The 17,183-nt window shown below is 39.7% G+C and overlaps 1 long non-coding RNA gene across 1 annotated transcript; it reads right to left on the bottom strand.

Annotated features, from left to right (window-relative positions):
- Positions 1–783: 783 nt before the first annotated feature.
- LOC138954967 (uncharacterized) lies at positions 784–3,240 on the bottom strand. The gene is made up of 2 exons (XR_011452039.1): positions 2,919–3,240; positions 784–2,634 (listed from the first exon to the last, which is right to left on the bottom strand). It is a non-coding gene; the product is annotated as an uncharacterized lncRNA (long non-coding RNA).
- Positions 3,241–17,183: the final 13,943 nt, after the last annotated feature.

Genomic DNA, 17,183 nt, shown 5'->3' with positions numbered 1-17,183 from the left:
AGTTCTCTTTCAAAGATTGGTATGTTAGTTCACCAGCAGCAGCAAGGCTATGGTATAGGTTTAATGCATTGCCCTCTAAAAGAGCAGACAAGTACGTGATCCACCTTGTCTCTTCCCATCCCAGAGATTTTGCATGAGTTTCAAATCGGAACAAGTATGAGTCTATATCATCTTGCTGTTCCCTGAATGCAGGGAGTCTGGGGTAAACAGGGCGAGCACCTACATTAGTGTGAGAATTCCGAACATTTTGCGGTGTACACGACCCAGCACTAAGTTCAGCCTGCCTAATCTCAAGTTCTCTTTGTTTCAACTGGTGTTCTCTTTCTTCCCTTTCTTTTTGCATTTGTCTTTCTTCTTTTTGCATTTGTCTATCTTCTCTTTCTTTTTCTCTTTCCATTTCTTTTTGTCTTCGACTTCCTTCAATTTCCCTTTCTTTTTGCTTTTCATCTTTTTCTCGTTTTCTCTCCAAACGATCAAAACTCTCTTTCACGTATTTCTCACGTTTATCGGCAGCCAGACCCAAAGTCTCTGCCTGTTTTACAAACTTTTCAAACAACGCATCATAATCATCTTCGCTCTCCATTGTGTAAGTTTTGAACTTTCAAAATCACACCAAAATATGTCCAAGTTTAGAGAAAAGTTTTGAAAAAGTTTCAAAGATTAATGCAAGTTCAAGTAATCTACTTGAAAACTGTCAAGTACCATAAAAAAATCTGGCACCCGATACAATAGTCAACACAAGACTATATCCAAACACGTTTTGGCGTAAATTTCACGCAAAAATATCCAACAGTTTTAATGAAAGTCAAATATTCAGTCAATGAAGTCAAAACGAATCTTCAAACATATATACAAGTACAACCAAAACAACAACCCCAAACCACAAATAGGAGGAAAAATTCAAGGTCAAAATTACAACACAAGTAAAGACTTAAAACTAATCAACAAACTAAGTACTAAATCAGAAAATCAAAGCCAAAATAAGTGAAGTCCAACTTAATAAAACGCAGTTGGAAGCAAAATAAAACGAAGTTCCAACAAAAAATTTATGAAGTGAAACACTCCCTATTAAACTTAAACTAATTTAAAGTTGTAAATAGTAGCTTACAATAACTGTATACACTACTAATAAGATTAACTTAATTTAGATCAACAAGACAACAAAAAATGTAGATGGAGGCAAATAAAACAAATTCCAAAAAAAAATATTAAAGTGACACAATCACCAAACAGCAGACTAAATTAAACCAACAAAAAAAATTCAAAGTACTCAATCTACTACCATAACAAATAACAAATCAAAAGTAAACTAAAACTTAAATCTAATTAAAGTCTATATCAAAATACCACAACTAATTACCTTAATTATTTACAACAAATCAACAAAAGCAATGCCACAAAATCAATAAACCTAATTAATCACACAAAATAAAAAATTCCAAGATCAAATTAGAAAATTTCAAAGTCAAAAAGAACAAAAATTAACCACAGTTAAACAACTTTACAAAGGCAAAGGGCAATAAACAACAGATAGATCCCTATTCCAAAGCAGAAAGAAGAAAAAAAATGTTCTAAATATTTTACAAAATTGAAAGCACAGAAAAGAGCAAGGAAAGAGAAATGACAGACCCCACAGGAAGAAAAATGAAGCTAATCCCTCAGTGCTTAGAACTATACAATAAGCACTACCGTAAAACTGGAGACGGTAACAAAACAACACAAGACATGAAAGTCACAACTATTCAATCTGAAAAATCTCTGCGTGACCTACTGCCAAAAGTTCTGAAAATCCAACACAGGGGACAAAATTAAATTTAGCAAAGCAGGGAAACAACTATGAATTTATAACTAACACAGAGTAATCGGGGTCACCAAATGTTACGGCCGGAATTTCGATGTGTATGTCTGTATGTATGTCTATCTATTCCTATCAAAATTGCGCGTGCTACTCTCTGTTTACTAATAACTGTTCTTCACACACACACACACACAACACTCCAACCAGGCACAAAGACAAGAACACAGCAAAGCCCTTTGCCCCTGCACCTCTATTAAAGTATTCAATCACAACATAAACATATTATTATACATCCATTCTACAGATCACTTTCGCTCAACATGAAAGTCCTATTTCTGTCAACACACAGAAATCAAACATGACAAAATTACATACATGTTATTATGTCACGCAATCTACAGTTCCCGTGCACACACGTATAACCTTGAGGCTTTGTTCCGTGAAAGCCCGTCTGTCTCAAAACACACGAAGACACTGTCTCAAACAATTCTTCTGTTACTATTCAGTTCTGTTATACACAGATAACAAACCCCACGACGCTCGACGTCTCGTGGTTATTCACTCGGGAAACGTATCTGTGCAGCTATCACGCTGGTTAAATTCTCTCAGTCGTACTCACAGTATACAGTGGCACACACTGCTTCACCCCACCCACACAACTGTCTCGTGTGGTGGAATGGGACGGGGTTCCCGTTACGCAGCGCTTCACGCTGTCTTTCCCTCCAGCGTCTCCACAGCCCTCGGCTGGAGCATGAGGGCAGAACCTCCCGTCTCGTTCCCGCTTCCGCGACTGCTCTCAGCCCGGGATATCTCCGGAACCCACTCGGCCCGGGGTGCTAAAAAACACAAGTTTAAACTACCATAAGTCTCCATACTTGAATAAACTTTTATAACGTTCTTTATCACTACCGTCAACTATCTTATGCGGTTACAGTATATACACCCGCTAACTCATAAGCGAATTCATTTCCGAAAAACATGTAAACATTCCATTTTCCACAATGGCTGACAACCGCGCACGTTTTTCAGTTAATTCACACATGACTCTCCCGGTCATTTCTCAAGTCAATATTTCCGAGCAAAATAATATCTCCGAGTAAAATATCAATTCAATAAATACCTGTAAACACAGCAGCTGAATCTACTGATTCAGTAACCGCGACACGAGTCTCCAAAGGACCTCTAGCGCCCGGTGAGCAACTTTACAACTGGGAGACACGTCTGCTCCTGTCGACAGTCTGCAAAGCTCTGAGCCTGTATTATCTTTACAGCGCCCCCTCGGTCTATACTCTGCTCTGATTGGTCACCGACACTACTGCAATGCGTCAGTGACGTCACTGTACGGTGTCCACTCAAAGTTCGTGGCCCATAAATTCTGTACACCTGAGTCACATAACTCCAATATACATCTATGTGCAAATCCGTTTGTCACACTTTCTGAGCGTGTTTTTAATCCAAACATATCATATCTATATGTTTTTGGAATCAGGAACCGACAAGGAATAAGATGAACGTGTTTTTAAATTGATTTTGAAAATTTAATTTTGATAATAGTTTTTATGTATTTAATTTTCAGAGCTTGTTTTTAATAAAAGTTTGAGTCAACTTTTGTCCACAGAATGTTTTTAATTTTTCAAAACAATCATCCGTATCAAGGGAATCATTGTGATTGAGACAAGATTTTAGGTTGTCTGCTAGCGAAATGAAGTGTTTGTTAAAATCATTTGGAGATATTTGTGAATGAGTATTGGTTGATCCCTTCCTAGATTTATCAAGAATTTCATTCACTGCTCGCCAGATTGTAGCTGTATCCCTTTTTTCAGAAATCAGTTTATTAAAATATTCTGCCTTTGCTTGTCTCACTGTGTCTAAAACTTTATTTTTTTGCAGTTTATACTCTGTTTTCATGTTGCGCTCTTTAAAATAATCACGCATCGCCATAGCCTCGATAATGTCTGAGGTTAACCAAGGGGGGAGCTGGGGATGTTTCACTCTATGCTGACGTAGTGGTGCGTGTTTATCAATTATTGAACACAAAATATGGTGAACAATATTGCAAGCGCCCTCTGCGTCACTACAATTGAATACGCTATAAAATGGGGCTTGGTTAAGGTCAAAGAAAATGGCAGATTCATCAAAATACTTGAAATTTCTGTATTCGATTGTTGTGTGGCCTTTATGGCGTGATTTTGGCAATCTAAGAGAAATCGAGCAAAAAACAGAATGATGGTCACTAAAACTGGAATGCACTACTTGCGCATTTGCAACGATATTCTTACTATCAGTGTAAATATGATCAATCAGGGTTGATGAAGTATTTGTTTCTCTTGTAGGGGTTTTAACCAGCTGATGAAGACCAAACAGAGCAGTGGTTGAGCACCACGTTGTTTGAGGCCTGAGTAGGTTAATGTTAAAATCGCCAAGCAATACAACATTCTCGTCACGAGCCTTCACTCTGTCCATCATAGAAACAAAATCATCAATCCACCTTGACGTTTCAGCAGGGTTACGATACACATAGCCAATAAGCAAGGGAGAGGATTTGTCATGTTTTAGTTCCAACCACATACATTCAACATTTTCATCTTCAAGATCAGTTCTACGTTTGACAATCCCAGCAATGGACTGATGAACATAAACAGCGATGCCTGTTTGGCCTACTCGTGCATTGTCCCGTCGTAAAACCGAATAATTCGGAATAATAACAAAGCTGTCTGAGATACGCGAATCTAGACGCGTTTCACTTACACCGAAGAGCTGTACCAGCTCTGGTTGCTGGTTTAGCAATACACAGACATCGTGTACTTTGTTGACTAAATGATAAATATTTACATGCCCTATACGGAGAACAGTGTTTGATGTTGTTGACATTAGGACGAAGTGCAATATTGTAACAAACAGCAGTAGATAATAAAGCAAGGAAAATCCGGAAATATGAGTATCCGGAGCAGTCAAAACAACAGTTCTAGTATATCATAAACGCACAAGGATTTCTCCAAGTAAATGTCAAGATTCCCACAACACGAATTATAGTTGCTATTTAGAACAGGATGATACAGGATGAGATAGCAGCACACAAAGGTATGCAATCAAAAATAAAGAAACAAATTGTTGCTTAAAAATGAAGGGTGACCGAACAAAAGGTAAAGCAAATCCCACAACAAACAATGGGATACTAGATAATATAAGCTTAAATGCAAGATGAACAAAACGTTCACAGAAATTAAGGAGACCAGCCGCTTTCTTTGCGGATGAAAATAAGCCAATGGCTTCAGGGCACGACACATACAATGCCGTCACTATAGCGTGACCGACCTGAGGCACATATAAGAAGCGAGCACGTCCAAGTCAGGTCACGAATTTAGCTGTAGAACACAGTTAACAAAGTTAGTTTGAAGATTCCTCAATATGATGAAGGCAGCGCGATTATGCTCACACACAATGCAGGGCTGGTACACAGTTGAAGATCTATCCTTAAAGACACAGTCCACCTTTTCTCTTCTCACGGGTTTTGCTACGAAGCAAAAACAAAAGGGGTTTTAAACGTAGGTTCACAACTCCAGTTACCATAGAACACGAACCTGTGCACAATATCACGATAGTGATAAGTTTAGACACACAGAATCGTCACGGTAACTCACTTGCCCTTTTGAGTTCAGGAACTCGAACGGGCAAGAGAGAGAGAGAGAGAGAGAGAGAGAGAGAGAGGCAGAGACAGAGAGAGACAGACAGAGACAGACAGACAGACAGACAGACAGACAGACAGACAGACAGACAGACAGACAGACAGACAGACCGACAGGCAGGCAGGCAGACAGACAGACACAGACAGAGAGAGACAGAATCAAATGTAAAGCGAACTGTTCAAACCTGTTGCGATAATTAATGTACAGTTCAGTAAAATAAACTGTACTGTTAGTGCCCGACCCGACTCCCCAAACCTACGTCGCGGTTATCTGATGGCTCTCTCTACGTCGTGCCTCTGCGCGCCGCCATGACAGAGAAATGGAAGGTGAAAATCTCTGTGTCTGTTTGACTCTTAATTTTAAATACAATATCACGGAATATCTTACAAAGATTGTTGGTGATTCAAGGGTTTGTGTGCATGCTATAGTCCGACTAACGTGTCAATAGCGGACGTTTTTGGCGTTTTAATTTTTAGGAAAAATCAGACCTTTTGCCCAATCGGCTTCAAGAAGAAAACTTGTTTTATGACGATTAGTACTATCTTTTGGTGATAAGTTTTATTGTTTTTGAATTACCTTAGTAAATATTTGAGTGAGATGACCCAAAATCGGGTACATTTGTATCTCTCAAGCCTCAATGAGAGCATTGATGCATTTAACTGATTTTTAATTAATATAACGAGAGAAAAGACTTGCACAGGGCTCACACTTAAAATGTTGAAAACGAATAGTTTTATTACAAGATAGAACTAACGGCCCTCAACCCCTTTTTTTCTCTCAAGCAATATGTAAAAGTTGTTTCAATTTGTTTCCATTTAAAACGTCCGCTACTGGCACCTCAGTCGGACCATACATAACACTCTGCGACTCGCTCTATCTGAGAAGTAACTAAAGTGTTTTCTTTTAAAGTAATTTGTAACTCTCCGCTCCGCACGCCAATCAAAACAATTCCAAGGAGACGCCTACATCGTTCGGCAAAAAAACACCAAAAAACCCTGCCCCGAGCCAGGACTGAACTAGAAAAGGTTTCGATGACCGTGGGCGGAGCTTTGTGCAGAGGCTGATCACGTGGTCAGGTGAACCAATGGCAACGCGACCCTTTTACGGCCTCTCTATTGTCCAATGTGTGTACTCTATGACCCCTTGAAAACTTCAGCGATTGGTGTGAAGTGTCCTCTTTAGAGAGGGTGAGTTCAGCGGTTAATTACTTTTAACATACTTACCTGAACACATTCATTCCTTCCTTATAAACGATTCAGAGAAAATACCCCCCTTTCTATACACCCACCCCCTTGCATTTTGAAATATCCTAACATTATCTGAAATTGAAGCTGGCGTTAGAAAACATGACTGAAACCCCACCGCTGTTATTATCCTTCCCGATAAAAGAAGAGATACACGAAAATAACGGCCGTTTTCTCAAGGCATATATGTACATACGTGTCGAGGCTGTCCAAATGAAGTGCTACCTGAATTTAACTCTTTAAAAAAAAACTAATATTGATTTGCTAGATTAACATAACATCGCTACCCGAACCGATTTTTATTGAAAATAAACACTTTTTTAAGCTCATATATAGACGACGCATATGTGTAGTAGGTTTGTCGGAACTTTGGCGGAGTAATTTGATAGAGTTTTTAGATTGTGTCAACGACTGTAGACGTGATGTAAGGCTACTCCCTAATGGACCAAGTTCCGTGGGACTGAAGAATCATCAACCGATGTGAACTGCTATTTGTTTAGGTGGATCAGTCTTTCCCCATCGGCAGCCCTGTAAGCTTACATTTACTGAAAAAAATCCTGTTTCATTTTTACATTTAGTCAAGTTTTGACTAAATGTTTTAACGTAGAGGGGGGAATCGAGACGAGGGTCGTGGTGTGTGTGTGTGTGGGTGTGTGTGTGTGTGTGTGTGTGTGTGTGTGTGTGTGTGTGTGTCTGTCTGTCTGTCTGTCTGTCTGTCTGTCTGTCTGTCTGTCTGTGTGTGTGTGTGTAGAGCGATTCAGACTAAACTACTGGACCGATCTTTATGAAATTTGACATGAGAGTTCCTGGTTATGATATCCCCAGATATATTTTTTCATTTTTTTGATAAATGTCTTTGATGACGTCATATCCGGATTTTCGTGAAAGTTGAGGCGGAACTGTCACGCCCTCATTTTTTAACCAAATTGGTTGAAATTTTGGTCAAGGAATGTTCGACAAAGCCCGGACTTTGGTATTGCATTTCAGCTTGGTGGCTTAAAAATTAATTAATAACTTTGGTCATTAAAATTCTAAAAATTGTAAAAAAAATATTCTTTTTATAAAACGATCCAAATTTACGTTCATCTTATTCTCCATCATTTGCTGATTCCAAAAACATATAAATATGTTATATTTGGATTAAAAACAAGCTCTGAAAATTAAATACATAAAAACTATTATCAAAATTAAATTTTCAAAATCAATTTAAAAACACGTTCATCTTATTCCTTGTCGGTTCCTGATTCCAAAAACATATAGATATGATATGTTTGGATTAAAAACACGCTCAGAAAGTTAAAACGAAGAGAGGTACAGAAAAGCGTGCTATCCTTCTAAGCGCAACTACTACCCCGCTCTTCTTGTCAATGTCACTGCCTTTGCCGTGAGCGGTGGACTGACGATGCTACGAGTATAATTATACGGTCTTGCTGCGTTGCATTGCGTTCAGTTTCATTCTGTGAGTTCGACAGCTACTTGACTAAATGTTGTATTTTCGCCTTACGCGACTTGTTTATTTTGAGGTAATCGATAATAGCGTGGCATGAAAAACAATTTTATGAAAACCCGGTGAAAACATATCGCTCCAATGAATGTTGTTCATCATGTGCGAGGTCGGGAAAAGTGTTACACATATCCCGTGAAAACGAAGAGTGTACAGATAAAACTGAAAAGGAATTAAAGCGGAGAAGTCGGCAACTCAGTCAAACCACCTCTAAAAAAGTGACAAATAGTACTAAACTATCGACTACTAATTAAAGGTTCATTTGATTTTGTAACCAAGAATTTAGTTTTTGTTTTTAACGGCACCATTAAGTTAAAATGAAATGCATCTTTTCTGGTTCACATTTAAATAAATCAAAAAAAAATAAAATACCTACCTTTCTTGTTTTTTTATTCACATTTAAATAGTGAGCATTATATCTTTTACACTTAACGAATACTGCATCCCGGTATCAGCATGCTTATTATACAATAAAATAAAAACAGCGCTAGCAAACCATAAACATAATTAATTTCCTTGTAAATCTGTTTTGCTTTTTTCTTTCTTTTTTTATTTGTGTGGGGTGTTTTTTTGCGTGTTTATTTTGGGGAGAGTCTTTTATTGTTCCTCAAAAGCTCTTTGGTCAATATCCCTTTAACTTTGAACTACCGTTCACTTTTAGGACAGAGTGCAATTCTTTTATTTTTGGACAACAACACTGTTGGGGTTGATGTACAAAATTGATGGTTGACTGATCAAAAGATCAAAATATTGTGTGCGATAAAAACAAAAAGCAAGTCTGTTCCTTTAAACCTTTCGTTTAACCAGCAGGTGACATTGTGGCATGGCACGGCCCCCGTTTGACCACCCAGGCTCTCCCTCGCCCACTTTGTCCCCGCAAGCTTTTTTGCTACCTTTTCTATATGGATGCACTGTCAATAAAATGTTTTGAGGCGAATTTGTCGTTTGCTTTCAAAAATAAGATAGTTAATTATCAGATCACCTTTGTGAAGGAGATACTAAAAACCGCACATAATTATTAAAAAAAAGTCGGATGCTTGGCGACAACTGCCGCTCCGACTGAAGGGCTATTTACTAAAAAGGAAGGTGGGGGGGCGGGGGTCCTGGGGAGAGGTGGAGGGATGGTGGGCAAAATGGGACAGAGCCGATACGATTACGATGTGAAGGGGGAGGGGGGCGCAGCAGCAGCAGTTCGTATGCACATGGTGGTCAGTAACTTTAGTAACACAAATCGACGTTTGATTTTAATCCCACACAGATGTGTTAATTTTTCTTTTGTTATTTTCTTTTTTTCTGTCAGAAGAAAATGTATGAATGAAAAACGTGACAGGCTGGATAAAATGTATCTGAGGGAAACGTTATTTCTTTCAGGGTCCGCCTTTTTTTAAAAAAAAAGCAGTGTTTAATTTTAACTTGATTTCATATACATTAATTTAAATCAGAAACGAAGAAAATATCGTAACACCGCAATATAACAGTGTCACAGAACCGTGAAACAATTCCGCGAAAACATTCTCTCAATGCTGACAATGTCTTGGTGCGTGGTTCTCACATGTGGTGTCCAGTTGTCCAGCTTAGCTAATTTAAATTCCGCGTGTGATGTTTTAAGTGGGCCTATTGGGACGAAGCTGAGTAGATTCGGGGTGCGAAAATCAGCAGATTCCACGATTTTATGATCCGCAGCAGAGACTGTCAAGTGCTCTTACCGTGCAAGACGTGACCAGTCGGTCGGATTGAGTCCAGGTGTGATTTTTCGCGTTCTACTTACAGGCGTTTTATCTCAGCTGATAACTCCTTGCCAAATGGTGGCGAAAACTCTCAATGAAAAGTGACATCGCATGCGTTGGGAAGACCGTGGGAAAATATTGAGACCTCAGAATATGGTCCTTTTAATTAGAGACGATTGACCAAAGCAAAAATAATACGACAACACATCATAGTGTGTGTGTTTTTGCACGCGGTCTGTTTCTCATAAGGCACGCAATAAGCACACCCCGGTCGTAAGGGAAAATAGCCTAATATGGACAACTGCCTGATATGGACCACCTCCAGTTCTGACAAACTAACGGTGCTATAGGTCTCAAAACAATTGTATTCGATGTATTCACCCTCTCTGGATAACTTGCACATATATATATATATAACATCAGAAATTGTGAAAGAAACAATTGAAAGTCAGCAGAGACTTTCTTCCGAGATTTGTTAAAATCTCTTAGCAGAGTAAGAGAGAGAGAAAAACAAGTATCCCTTCACAGACATTGGGAGCATCAGACCCTCCTCAGGGGGGACCCAGACTTACAAAGCAAAGTCCCTTTGTGGGGGACGTATCACAAGGAAGTCTAGTCCTGAGGAGGACCATTGTTTTTGTACCTAGACCAGACACGTGTTTCGACACTATTGAATTATCAATCAATCAATCAATCAATGAGGCTTATATCGCGCATATTCCGTGGGTACAGTTCTAGGCGCTCTGCAGTGATGCCGTGTGAGATGAAATTTTATACGGCCAGTAATTGCAGCCATTTCGGCGCATATTTACCTTTCACGGCCTATTATTCCAAGTCACACGGGTATAGGTAGACAATTATTAACTGTGCCTAAGCAATTTTGCCAGGAAAGACCCTTTTGTCAATCGTGGGATCTTTAACGTGCACACCCAATGTAGTGTACACGGGGGGGGGGGGGAGGGGGGGGGGGGGGGGAGTTCGGACACCGAAGAGAGTCTGCACACAAAGTTGACTCTGAAATAAATTTCCGCCGAACCTGGGATCGAACTCACGCTGACAGCGGCCATCTGAATACAAATCCAGCGCGCTACCAACTGAGCTATATCCCCGCTATATATATATATACAATATATATATATATATCCCATGACCTCCCTTCTTTGTCTCTGTAACTTCAGTATGGGTATATATGTTGTATTTTTATAGCTCAATAAATACATCATGGACTCCAAAAAATATATGATAGTGCAGATTCCGATTTGGGCAAAGGACTACTTTCCTCCCGACCTTTGACCTCGCTCGCGCCGAACAATGTGACACATTTGTATGAAGTTCTAAAATCGTATTGCACGGCTCAGAAAACCATATCAGTTGCACGCAAAAATGAATCTCAGAACTGATCTGATGTATGAGATGCAATAAGCAAAAGTTTCTTTCATTATGAAAGCAATGCAGGTCGAAAAAAACGAACATTCAACTTACAAGATAACCAGATGCTAGCGAACCAAAACAAAAACACGAGTACCCTCCCCTTGCATCGTTAGCAGACGACTTTTGAGAATCTGTCGGTAGTGTGTTTTGCCGGTGTGCGCCTTCAGCTATCAAACATCGGCTGTTTCACGTGTTTTGCGAGCAAGTCTACTCTTTTGCCTGGCTCTGCAGTAAGTCCACATATTTTTCCGTAATCCAGTCATATTCCTTCAAAATGCAATCAATCGGCGGTGACAGACGTGTCGGTCGCGTTTTCCTCTCACCCATACCAGTTTAAGTTCATCCATGCAAACACACTCGCAAAACAGTTTATCACGTAGATACATTTCAAATAGGGAGCAAATGGTTAAATCTAAACCTACATATTTGTTCCCTAAGATTTGCTTCTCTGTCAATAAGCCTAATTACACACGTTCGAGAAAAACAACGTGGAATCAATTCTGAATCGAGTAAGCCAAATGGGTCCCAAACCCGTTTCGCCCGTTCTGCCGACCTGAAACGCAAAACAAAAGAATTGTGCGCTTCAACTAAACTAATTTCTATTCGACTTCATTACTTTCTTGCAACTTATGAACCTTTACTTAAAGCTTTTAAATGGTCTGAAAGTAGTGTTACCGCGTACTTATCGATGCACTCATTCGTTTTATTTTTTCAGCGACGGTCACTTAGTTTAAGGTTGCAAAAGGGCTAAGTCTCGCTGGCAACAGTTTTACCCTGCACAGATCGCAACAGTGCCGCTAGTAGTCTACACTTTGTGTTTGATGGTAGAATGGGATATACAGATTACAACACTCGTGGTTTTTTTATATGGCTTGTATTTCAGTCAAGACCCAGCGGGAATATCAATCGAGAGACACTCGCCAGAGGCTCGTGTCTCCCGATGATATTCATCCGCTGGGTCTTGACTGAAATACAAGCCATATAAAAAACCACTCGTGTTGTAACCTATACATATATATAGAATGACGTCAATATAACTTTATATATGCAGAAACACAAACCTTAAAACCGTCAGGCTTTTTTCGTTTGTGCACTTTTGGAGCGTTCACTCTAAATTTGACGCCTAGTAACGGATTAATTTCTGTCCACAACCAAGGCTGTTAATTATCACACACACATTTCTACATATGACAGCAAAGACCGTATTTGTTACATTTTAGCAGTGTTGACCCCGAGTTTCTACTGCAAAACAAAAAAATAAAAAAATACAGCAACATCTCAAAGTACGTGTGTGTCGCCTAATATTGACCACCATCAACTCAACTGAGAACATAAACGGTAAAGGCTAATTTGATTAATTCAGATTGGTGAAAATAACCTATAACTAGTCCTCGAGCTTTCAAAAAAAAATCATTTCATTTTCATTTTCATTACTTTATTGTCCCATCACTGGGAAATTCGGGTCGCTTCCTCTGAGTGGAAAGCTAGCAATCAATCAATCAATCAATGAGGCTTATATCGCGCATAATAATTTATTCCGTGGGTACAGTTCTAGGCGCTCTGCAGTGATGCCGTGTGAGATGAAATTTTATACGGCCAGTAACGGAGTCGCGCTACCCAGGCTTCTGCGTGTTAAGGTGTATTCAGCCACCTGCACTTATGGCAGAATGACCAAGGTCTTTTACGTGCCATTGCGGTGACACGGGGGTGGGACATGGCTTCCGTCTTTGGGTCTGCACATACAGTTGACCCGTGTCCGTCCCGGCCTGAAATCGAACCTGCGACCTTCCGATCACAAGTCCAGTGCTCTACCAACTGTTCTTCTTTTTGTAGACGTTGATAATGTCATTTACTTTCACTCTGTGTTCAATAAGTTTCTTTAGTTTGCTGTTGTACTTCAAATAATATTCTCAACAACCCGAAACAGATACATTTAAAGCATCTTTGAATTAATCTGACTTGCACACTAAGTTGTATTCTGTTATTTTGAGGTATAGGGGTCTTTTTACAGTGATTCGTGAAGGCCTCTTTACAGGTTCATAGTAGGCGCCCATGCTCCTAATATGGACCATTTGTCTGTATTTAATTGTTGCTGGATGTTTATCAAAGCTAATTCACTTTAATTAGGCCTAATGGTTAACATAAGAGAGAAGGACTACCAAACACAAAATAAAAACAAAATCTGATCTTTGGTGATTGAAATACAAATTCAGCATATCCTGAGTCCCGCTTCATACAGAAAAAAAGACAATTCTACATCGTAGATCGGCTCGCGAGAAAAAAAGAGATATTTAATCAATAATTAATGGAAAGAGCAAAGTCTACTCTCCTTGTGTGTAAAGTTTAAAGCCAATTGGATGATATTAGAAGCAAAACGACTTTTACAAAGCAACACAACCGATTTTTATTCAAGTAAAATCATGTACCTGTCATATGCGGATGACGAAATCGGCCGGTATTTTCACACTTCCACAAAAAACAAACCGCTGGATCAATGAACTTCATGCTTTTGGAAAAGTTAGCTAATTCATTCCTCTTTCAAACACAATAAACATATGAATAAAACAAGATTCGTTCTGGGCAAAATCTATTTCGAAAGTGTGCGACCCCCCCCCCCCCCCCCAACCCGATGTTTCGTTCAACCATTCAGTTTTCATAACTTGACCAATGTATTTATTTTCTGTAAGAAACTATCGTTTGGTTAGCAATTCACAGAAAGAAAATAACTTGGAAATGAATAATGTAGCAGCAGCTGTAGACTGCACAGTTGTGTTTTTAAGAGAGGCAACAGCCGATCATGCCGTGAAACAATTCGATTCACAGTTTCAGATCTGACCATGCTTTTACACGCAATAAGACAATCACTCTAGTTAGAAACTTGCTCAAATCAAAAGCTGGTTTGTGTTCTCTGTGCAGAGTTGATTTTGTAGGCGAAATTTAATTCGAAAGTGTGTGACCTTTCAACCGTCTGCGCGCCTTAAATCATTGCTCTGCATAGCTCTGCACTTGGCATGCTATTTTTAGCCGTGTACGGGCCGTTGCGTCCGTGTCGTGTCGTTCTCTGATGATAACGACATGGGCTGCCTCGTTCAAAATGTCAGGTTTCGTAACTCGACTAATGTCGTATTCTCTATAGAATAAAAAAAAAAAATTAAAAACCACCTACGTTAGATCAATACACAAAGAGAAAACACTTGGACATTATTATTGTAGCTCCAAGCCAATGGACCCATTTTAGTTGCTTCGATCAATGTTCCAAGTGCACAAGACTAAAGCATCCATGCATATGTAATGTAGTTTCTGTAATATCAAATTGTTCAGTTTAGTTGCTACTGGGTTGTGTTCTGCATTCAGTTCATAGCCTACATGTATACATGTTCTGCTGTAATGTTGCTGTTGCAATATATGCAAGTGCCAAGATTATGTCTTTGACGTGAATGTGGGGAATTTCATATTCGCATGCCTTTCATATTAAAGGCCCGCTCTGCTTTTACATGTGATAAGATCTTCCTTCCACTTGGTCACATTAAACAATCAGCACACTGCCTGCTTGCTGTGGTGAGCCAATTCTTTTTATTAAATTTATATCCCCCAAAAGGCCAATGCCTTTTACAAAATTATTTCTTATAAAACAAAATACCAGCTTGCACAGACATTACCCAGGCAATTCCTTAATTGGAAGAGTGGTCTTATCCCATGTGACTATATCTTAGACGGTGATGAAAACTGTTTCATGAGACGGAGTGAGCCTTTAATCACTCTCAGTGAACTTCTTTTCCTGAGGTACTTGACTTACACTGTTGAGATGGATCAGTCTTATTAACATCTATGTTTTATTGACAATAAAAGCATGTGTTGTCTGGTATCTGTTATAAAACAAGTTTTAATGCTGATTACTGCAATTTAGTCAATGATAGTAATACGAACAAAAAGGATTTCTGATTTAGACACATTATTTTCATCGCAGTTGCGTTCTTCCATTTCCCGCCCGACAAAACCCCGACCCCCCCCCCCCCCCCCCCCTAGCACCCGCCCGCCCGACCCCCCACCACCCACCCCACACTTACGATTCACTGACCCCAGCATCGGCAAAATCACGTGTGCGTGTGCTAGCAGCAACAAAGTCGCGATACCCCAAAGTCAAGGGATCTGTTAGATTGTTATGTCATTACTTTATTGTTCCATCGCTGAGAAATTCGGGTCCCTTTCTCACAGAGGAAAGCAAGCAGCAACAGAGTCGCGCTACTTCAAAGTCAAGGGATTTATTAGATTTGTTTTATTTCTGTTCATTACTTTATTGTCCCATCGCTCGAAAAGTCGAGTTTGGTTTCTTTGTTATGCTAAAAATTGTAATATTTTATCTATCGGGTCCAAGCCAACCCCCACCACCCAGCGTAGAGGCTCTAAACAATAAATACTATTAATAATAAAAGGCATGCATTACTTTGTGGAATGCGGTATTTTTACATTTTTACAAACTATCAAACAAACAAACACACGCACACACACACACAAACACACACACAAACAAACAAACAAACAAACAAACAAACAAACAAACAAACAAACAAACAGACAGATTAATAAACAAGCAGACAGAGTACAACTTTTGCACCTCTGAATATACAAGGTTGTGATAACGGATGACAATTTGAGCGGGGGAGGGACAGAAAGAAAGAACTAATTGACGAGAAAGGGGGTAGGGGGGGCGGTATTTAGAACAGGTATCTTTTTTGTTTGCCTTCTACAGTGTATTGAGTTACAAGGAATGCTAGCTGTGTGTTTGTGTGTGTAAAGCCCGCTACTAACTACAGCCGAACCACGCCGAACTAGTTCGTCGAACTTTCGGCCTGGTTCGGCAACGTCATCAAATCAGGGGATTCCCCTATTTTTTGGTTGCAGCTGAAGGCTCGCGGTTCGCCCATACAATCCTGCAAACATTCGGCGCGTCATCGGCGAACTGACTTTTCACTGGTTGAATATTTGTGTATCTTCATCCTTGAAGAGTGACAATACTGGCGGCTATATCACTCTGATTAAAACCCCAGATGAAGCATGTGTTTGACATCTGTTCTCAACTCCCCCCCCCCCCCCCCCTTCCTTCCTCATTACATGGGTACCTCTCGAGATTGGCAGTGAAGTACTTTCGGTCTTATTATCATGGCCCACGCAGCTTCGAGTACACGAGTACACTTCACGCGGTCGGGTCGTGCTTGATTTGACCATCAACATTATCTTGTCAAGCACGTCGTAAAATAACTGTCGGTGAAAACTGTACAAGGCAGCTAGTATAATGTGTAAGTCGGCTAAGTTCAATGATATTTTAGGACACAGAAATTAATCACCTCGGCCTCTCCATGTACCGGAGGTGCGCCACAGTCATCAACGCCCAGGGAGGAGCAACACGCTATTGACTTCAACAGTCTTCAAACAGTGTTAAGTGGAACATGGCACGTCATGCTCTCATCCCAATACACTTTTCCGTATGGTTTTTGTATCGGTCAATTCATTTCCTTGTTATTGTTAACCAGAAATAATTAATTCGACATTAAAATTCATGGGTAACCCATCTTCACTGCAGCATTTGCGTTTCTTTTGCCTCTGAGTATAGTTCTCCCATGCGTTTAGTATTCACTGACACTGAAAGCCGAGAACATATGCTCGAAATTTAAGGAGAAAATACTGCGACGCATCGAAAATGAAAAGAGCGGGTACCGAAAACACTACGTGTCCATTATCACGCGTATAATACCAGTGGTACTGTTTTCATAAAATGTTCTTCCAGATCTGTAT

The sequence above is a fragment of the Littorina saxatilis genome, unplaced genomic scaffold (assembly GCF_037325665.1).
Source record: "Littorina saxatilis isolate snail1 unplaced genomic scaffold, US_GU_Lsax_2.0 scaffold_801, whole genome shotgun sequence".
NCBI classification, from domain to species: domain Eukaryota; kingdom Metazoa; phylum Mollusca; class Gastropoda; order Littorinimorpha; family Littorinidae; genus Littorina; species Littorina saxatilis.
The sequence above is the reverse complement of the archived record's forward strand: the minus strand, read 5'-3'. Positions and strand labels throughout refer to the sequence as shown.